The sequence below is a fragment of the Elephantulus edwardii genome, unplaced genomic scaffold (assembly GCF_000299155.1).
Source record: "Elephantulus edwardii isolate Elephantulus edwardi_28Jun2011 unplaced genomic scaffold, EleEdw1.0 scaffold00221, whole genome shotgun sequence".
NCBI lineage: Eukaryota > Metazoa > Chordata > Mammalia > Macroscelidea > Macroscelididae > Elephantulus > Elephantulus edwardii.
Window position 1 is genome coordinate 679,997 of NW_006399971.1, and position 5,545 is coordinate 685,541.

Below are 5,545 nucleotides of genomic sequence, written 5' to 3' on the forward strand. Positions count from 1 at the left end.
ATTCCCCCTTCCCTGACAATCATCTTGCTAATAATTGCATTCAATACAACACACAAGCCAGCTACTTCATGCCTCATGCCTTATATTCATTCCCACTTTATATAGCCAATTTCTGATTTTCCCACTCTATCAAACCAGTACACTAGGGGAACAAGCATGTCCCTTTTGCTGAAGAATCTTCCATTCAGTTTGGAAACTTTGAGCATTTGCATCCACAAGCAAAGTCCATTCCACGGCAAACCATCAGATTGCTGCAGCAACCAACTCTTTACCTGGTTGGGTTTCTGGTCAACTCATCCCTAGCCATTTATGGTTAGGTCCAAATGGAGGTTGATTGCAAACTCAGAAGTTCACACTCCTACTTTAATTTCAGACTGGCTGGCCCCTTCACTCAGCCTTAGTCCCCATGCAGGGTCAAGTCAGCAAGGCAGGAACCCTTTATGACTCCATGCTCCTCATGTACACAACCCTTTTCCACTTATCCAGGCATCTGTGCATGCTACATGAATAGGGAAGGAGAAATTTTTCCAAGCTCAGCTCAGTCTGTCTCTTCATTACTACATGACTTCAACTTCCACCCCAGTGGATCCAGGTGATTACCCTGAGTGATAATACTCATCAGTTCCCTCTAACTTCAAATCCTGGAAGTGAGTTCTGATGAGCTTCAACTTCACCCTACCTCAGAAGCTGAAGAGCTCATTCCAGTTTTAAAAAGTCAAAGTCAGTCTCTCTCTCTCTCTCTCTCTCTCTCTCTCTCTCTCTCTCTCTCTCTCCTGCCTTACATTTCTTTGAATGTGAATCTCTTCAATCAAAAGTCCAAAGAAGGTCTCCAAATACAAATTTCCTGAGAGTACTAGTTGAGACTTGATCTTTCTCCTACACTATGCCTCAGCACCCATTACCAAATTCTACTTTTAATAAGCTTATCTCCAGGAAAAATCTTCCCTTTTAGTACTTCCAATCAAGTTTTAGCCAAAGGTAGAATTACACTATTTCTAAATCTGTAATAATTAGCATTCATTTAAATTTTATATCTTTATTTTTCTTTTTTCTACTCCATTTTTACTGATTTCCATATAATTGTCATCTACACTGCTTTTTATTTATGTGTCTTGTTTTATACAATCTTTCATACTCATTTTATATAATTAATTACTCTTAATCTATGTCTATTATCACCTCATCTTTTCAAGTTCCCATTGAATCTTTCCTATTTTTCACCCTGAACCCTGCCTACTTCTGCTATCCTTGTGATTTTTCTCTCCTTCTCCCTTCCTCTTTTTGAACATTTATACATATATTGCTCCGTTATCATTCTCTTTTTATTATAGTGGTCTTATGCAGTATTTTTCCTTATGTGACTGAGTTATTTCACACAGCACAATGCTCTCTAGACTGCCCCATGTTATATTGTAGTTGTCATTGTTGTTGTTAGGTGACATTGGGTCAAATGTTACTTATAGTGACCCTGTGAACAATAGATCTGAAATAGGTCTTACCCTGTGCCAGCCTCACAATCTCTGACACCCTAGAGACCATTGCTGCAAGAACTGTGTCAATTCAGAGGTTGAGGGTCTTCCTCTCATTTGCTGACTCTCTACCTTTCCAAGCATGGTGTCCTTCTTTAAGGAATAGTCTCTCCTAGCAACATGTCCAAAGTATGTGAGATGAAGCATTACCACATTTGTGATCGAGGAACACTTTGTCTAAATTTTCTTTAGGACATAGTGGTTTGTCCTTTTAGCAGTCCGTGAATTAGTCAATACTCTTCTTCAACACTCACAGTTCAAAGGCATCATTTCTTCTTCTGTAGCCCCTATTGTCCAACAGTGTAGCATGTAATTGAAATGATCATGTTTTGAATCAGTTTCATCCTACTCCTCAAATTAGCAATACTCCTCAGTAATTTGGAGAATTTCCTGACTGGTGACTTACCTAGTGCAATAAGGTTGCTTATCTTCTGGACACTGTAGCAAGTGTATTGATTGTGAATCCAAGAAAGATAAAGTCATTGTTTCAATCTTTGCTCTAATATGTTATATATTATTTTACAAAATCCTTGTTCCTCAATGCTGCATAGTATTTTATTGTATGAATATACTACAATTTCTCAATAAATTCATTTGTTGATAGAAATTTGTGTGCTTTTTTTCTTCCTTGCAATTGTGAATAATTCTGCTATGAATGTAGGTATACATGTCTCCTTTCATGTCTCAGTTCAGGTTTCCTAGCAATAGATTTTTAGCAGTTGAAACACTGAGTCATATGAGTTATCAACATTCAGATTTTTTAGAAAATGAAAACCTACCTTACGTTGTCACATCATTTGACAGTCTCATAAACAGTGCATAAGAATTCCAATCTCTGAATAATCCCCAGAGTGTATTGTTTGCTGTGTTGTTAAACTCTGCTACTGTTTTTAGAATGAGATGGTTTACCTTTGTTGTTTTGGTTTGCATGGCTCTAATTGCTATTGATTGTGAATATTTCTACCTGTGTTTACTAGGCAGCCAAATACCCTCATTTGTCAAGAGTCTTTTCATTACTTTTGCCCATTTTGTGTTATCAATCATCTTGTGAAGGTCCTGTTGTTTTTACAAACCATCATACTGACTATGAATCATAGCTATCCTAGTCCTTGTAGAGGGATGTCATGCTTGGGAGGGCAGAGGGACAGCCCAAGAGAGGAAGACCCTCAATGAGATGGATTGATTAAGTGACAGGGGTAATGGGGGTAGGTGTGTCAGAGACAGTGAGATTGGCACAGCAGAGAACGGGGTTTAGGGCTGTTAAACATAGGGTTTCTATGGGGTGACTCAACTGAACATAACAACAACATACAAAAATGCTCTGAATCTGGTTCAGAACTTGGTTCTGAACTTGGTCCTATCACTGGCTCTGACACACTTACCCACTTATTGTGTAATTACCTCAGTTAGTGTCTCAATTCACTTCGTTTTAGGTCTCCTTTTACCCTTCCAAAGATGATGTTCTCCTCCAAGGATTGATCCCTTCTGGACACATGCCCAAAGTATATAAGACACAGCTACAAAATCCTTGCCTTCAAGGAATAACTTGTTTTCACCCTCTCCAGGATGGATTTGTTTGTTCTCTTGACAGTCAACATACGTTTAATACTTTTCTAAGCACCACAACTACAAGGCATCAATTCTTCTGTCATACATAGTCATTGTCCAGCTCTCTGATGCACAGCAAGTAATTATGAAGACCATGGCCTGAATCAGGCTCACCTTGGTCTTTAGCACTCTGGAGAGATCCCTGACAGCAGATTATTTTTTAATGCAATTCATCTTTTGATTTCTTGACTACTGGTACCAGGAATTAATTGTGGAGCCAAGCAAGTTGAAATTGTTAGTAACTTCAATCTCTTCTTAATCCATCATGATGCCGTCAACTGGCTCAGAGGTAAGAATCTTTATTATCTTGCTGTTGAGCCTCAATCCATATTAAAGGCTGCAATCCTTGACCTTATACAGCAGGTGCTTCAGTCCTCTTCAGTTTCAGCAAGCAGGGTTGGGTCATCTGCATAACGCAGACTGACGAGTCTTCTTTCAATACTCATGCCACATTTTTCCTGATAGAGCCCAGCCTCCTATAAAATCTGTTTAACATATAGATTGAAAAGATACGGACACATCCCTGGCTTACTCACTTTCCAATTTTTAACTATGCAGTGTTTCCTTGCTCTGTTCTGGCAACTGCTTCCTGTTCCAAGTATACATTTCACATAGCATAATCAATTGTTCTGGGATTTCCATTCTTCTCAGATTTAGCCACAGTTTGTTGTGATCCACACAGACAAATGTCTTTGGAACACAGATATACATTCTTCTGGTACTCTCTGCTTTCAGCCAAGATTCATCTAACATTAGCTATAACATCCCTAATAGCATGACCTCTTCAAAACCCAGCCTGTACTTCAGGCAGTTCTCTGTTGATGTGCTTTTCCAGTCATTTTCAGATGATGTTTAGCAGAATCTTGCTTGCATGTGATATTAATGATATTGTTCAATAATTTCCGCACTCTGTTAGATCACCTTTCTTTGGAATGGGAAACAAATCTCGATCTCTTCCAGTCAGTTGGCCAGGTGGTTGTCCTCCAGACAGGCTAACATCTATTAGTTGAAATATGTCAATTGGTATGCCATAAATTCCCAGGGTCTTGCTTTTTGCCAATTCTATCAGAGCAGCTTGAACTTCTTCCTTCATCACTATAGACTCTTGCTCATACATTGTTTCATTAAATCCTTCTGTGTCCACCAATTCCTTTTGGGTACAATGACTCTGTATACTCTTTCCACCTTCTTTTAGTCTTTTCTGGATAAGTTAATATTCTGCTCATAGCATCATTAAGTTCTGCAACTCAAGGCTTGAATTTGTTGTTCAATTCCTTCAACTTAAGATATGCTGAAAAAGTCCATCCCCTTTGATTTTTCTGACTCCAGCTCTTTGCACATTTCATTACTTTGTCTTCCTGAGCTGCCCTTTGAAATCTGTTCATCTCCTTAATTTCTTGGTTTTTTCCCTTTGTTTTGGCTTCTCAGCACTCTAGTGCAATATTCAGGATTTTGGGGATTCTATTTTAGCCATCCCTGTTCTGTGCTCACATTGATTTTCAGTATCGCTGACCCTTCCTTGATGGGATCCAGGGAAAATTGCTTGTCCCAGGCACTGTACAGCAATGTGGTTACATTGAGACATTTCCCATTTAAACTAAGCTCCATCATCTGGGGACCTCTAGCCACTAGCGTTCCTTTGACCACCAGGAGCACTGCTTGATATACTGGCTCCTGGTCCTCCAACCAGACTCCCTTAACAATGCTTCCCTCCAGGAGCAACTGTCCTGTGAGGTGGGGCTTCTTAGGGTCAGAGATTTCATACTGCCACAGGTCCCAGTGCAGCCAGTTGCTGAAGTGCAGGAAACAATCATCCAGAGACAGCAGGATATGAGTGATTAGGCCTGGTATTTCAGGCTGAGCCCAGCCCTTCACTTTCTTGGGGTCAACCTTCTTGACTGACCAAGTATTTCCCTCATTCTTGCAGAAATATTAGATACTGGAACTAAGGGCACAGCTCACAAAGTTCTGGGTGGCCTCTGGCTTGTGCAGGAGCAGATCTCTAGGAGTATAAGCCCATCCTTCATTGGCAGGCTCTGTATAATCTTATGGTGCTGCCAGTTCCACCCATGCAACTGGCTCCCGTACAGCCTGGCCCATATGACTTTGGGGCCTGTCCATTGGGTGCTGATCATGACATTGTGCCAAGACTGGTACTAGAACTCATAGCACATTGGTGCAGCACCTGCAGGTCATTCACAAATTCTCTTCATCCCAAATGCCTCTCCATCTAGCAGTAGAAACACCCTTTGGCATTGCCCTTAGAACTGATCATCATCTCCCCAGTGGCCAAGCAGTGGCTAGTGTGAAGGTCCACACTTTCTACATTTAGCAGCTGTTGTCCCAGAGGCATGAGAGCAGCCCAGAGTGAACAGGTGGCATTCTTAATGTCTAGTTTAGTTGAATCA

At 40.5% G+C, this 5,545-nt stretch overlaps 1 pseudogene; it reads right to left on the bottom strand.

Annotated features, from left to right (window-relative positions):
* LOC102854634 overlaps positions 1 to 5,445 on the bottom strand; it is an 11,551-nt pseudogene extending 6,106 nt beyond the window's left edge.
* Between the last annotated feature and the right edge of the window lie 100 nt (positions 5,446 to 5,545).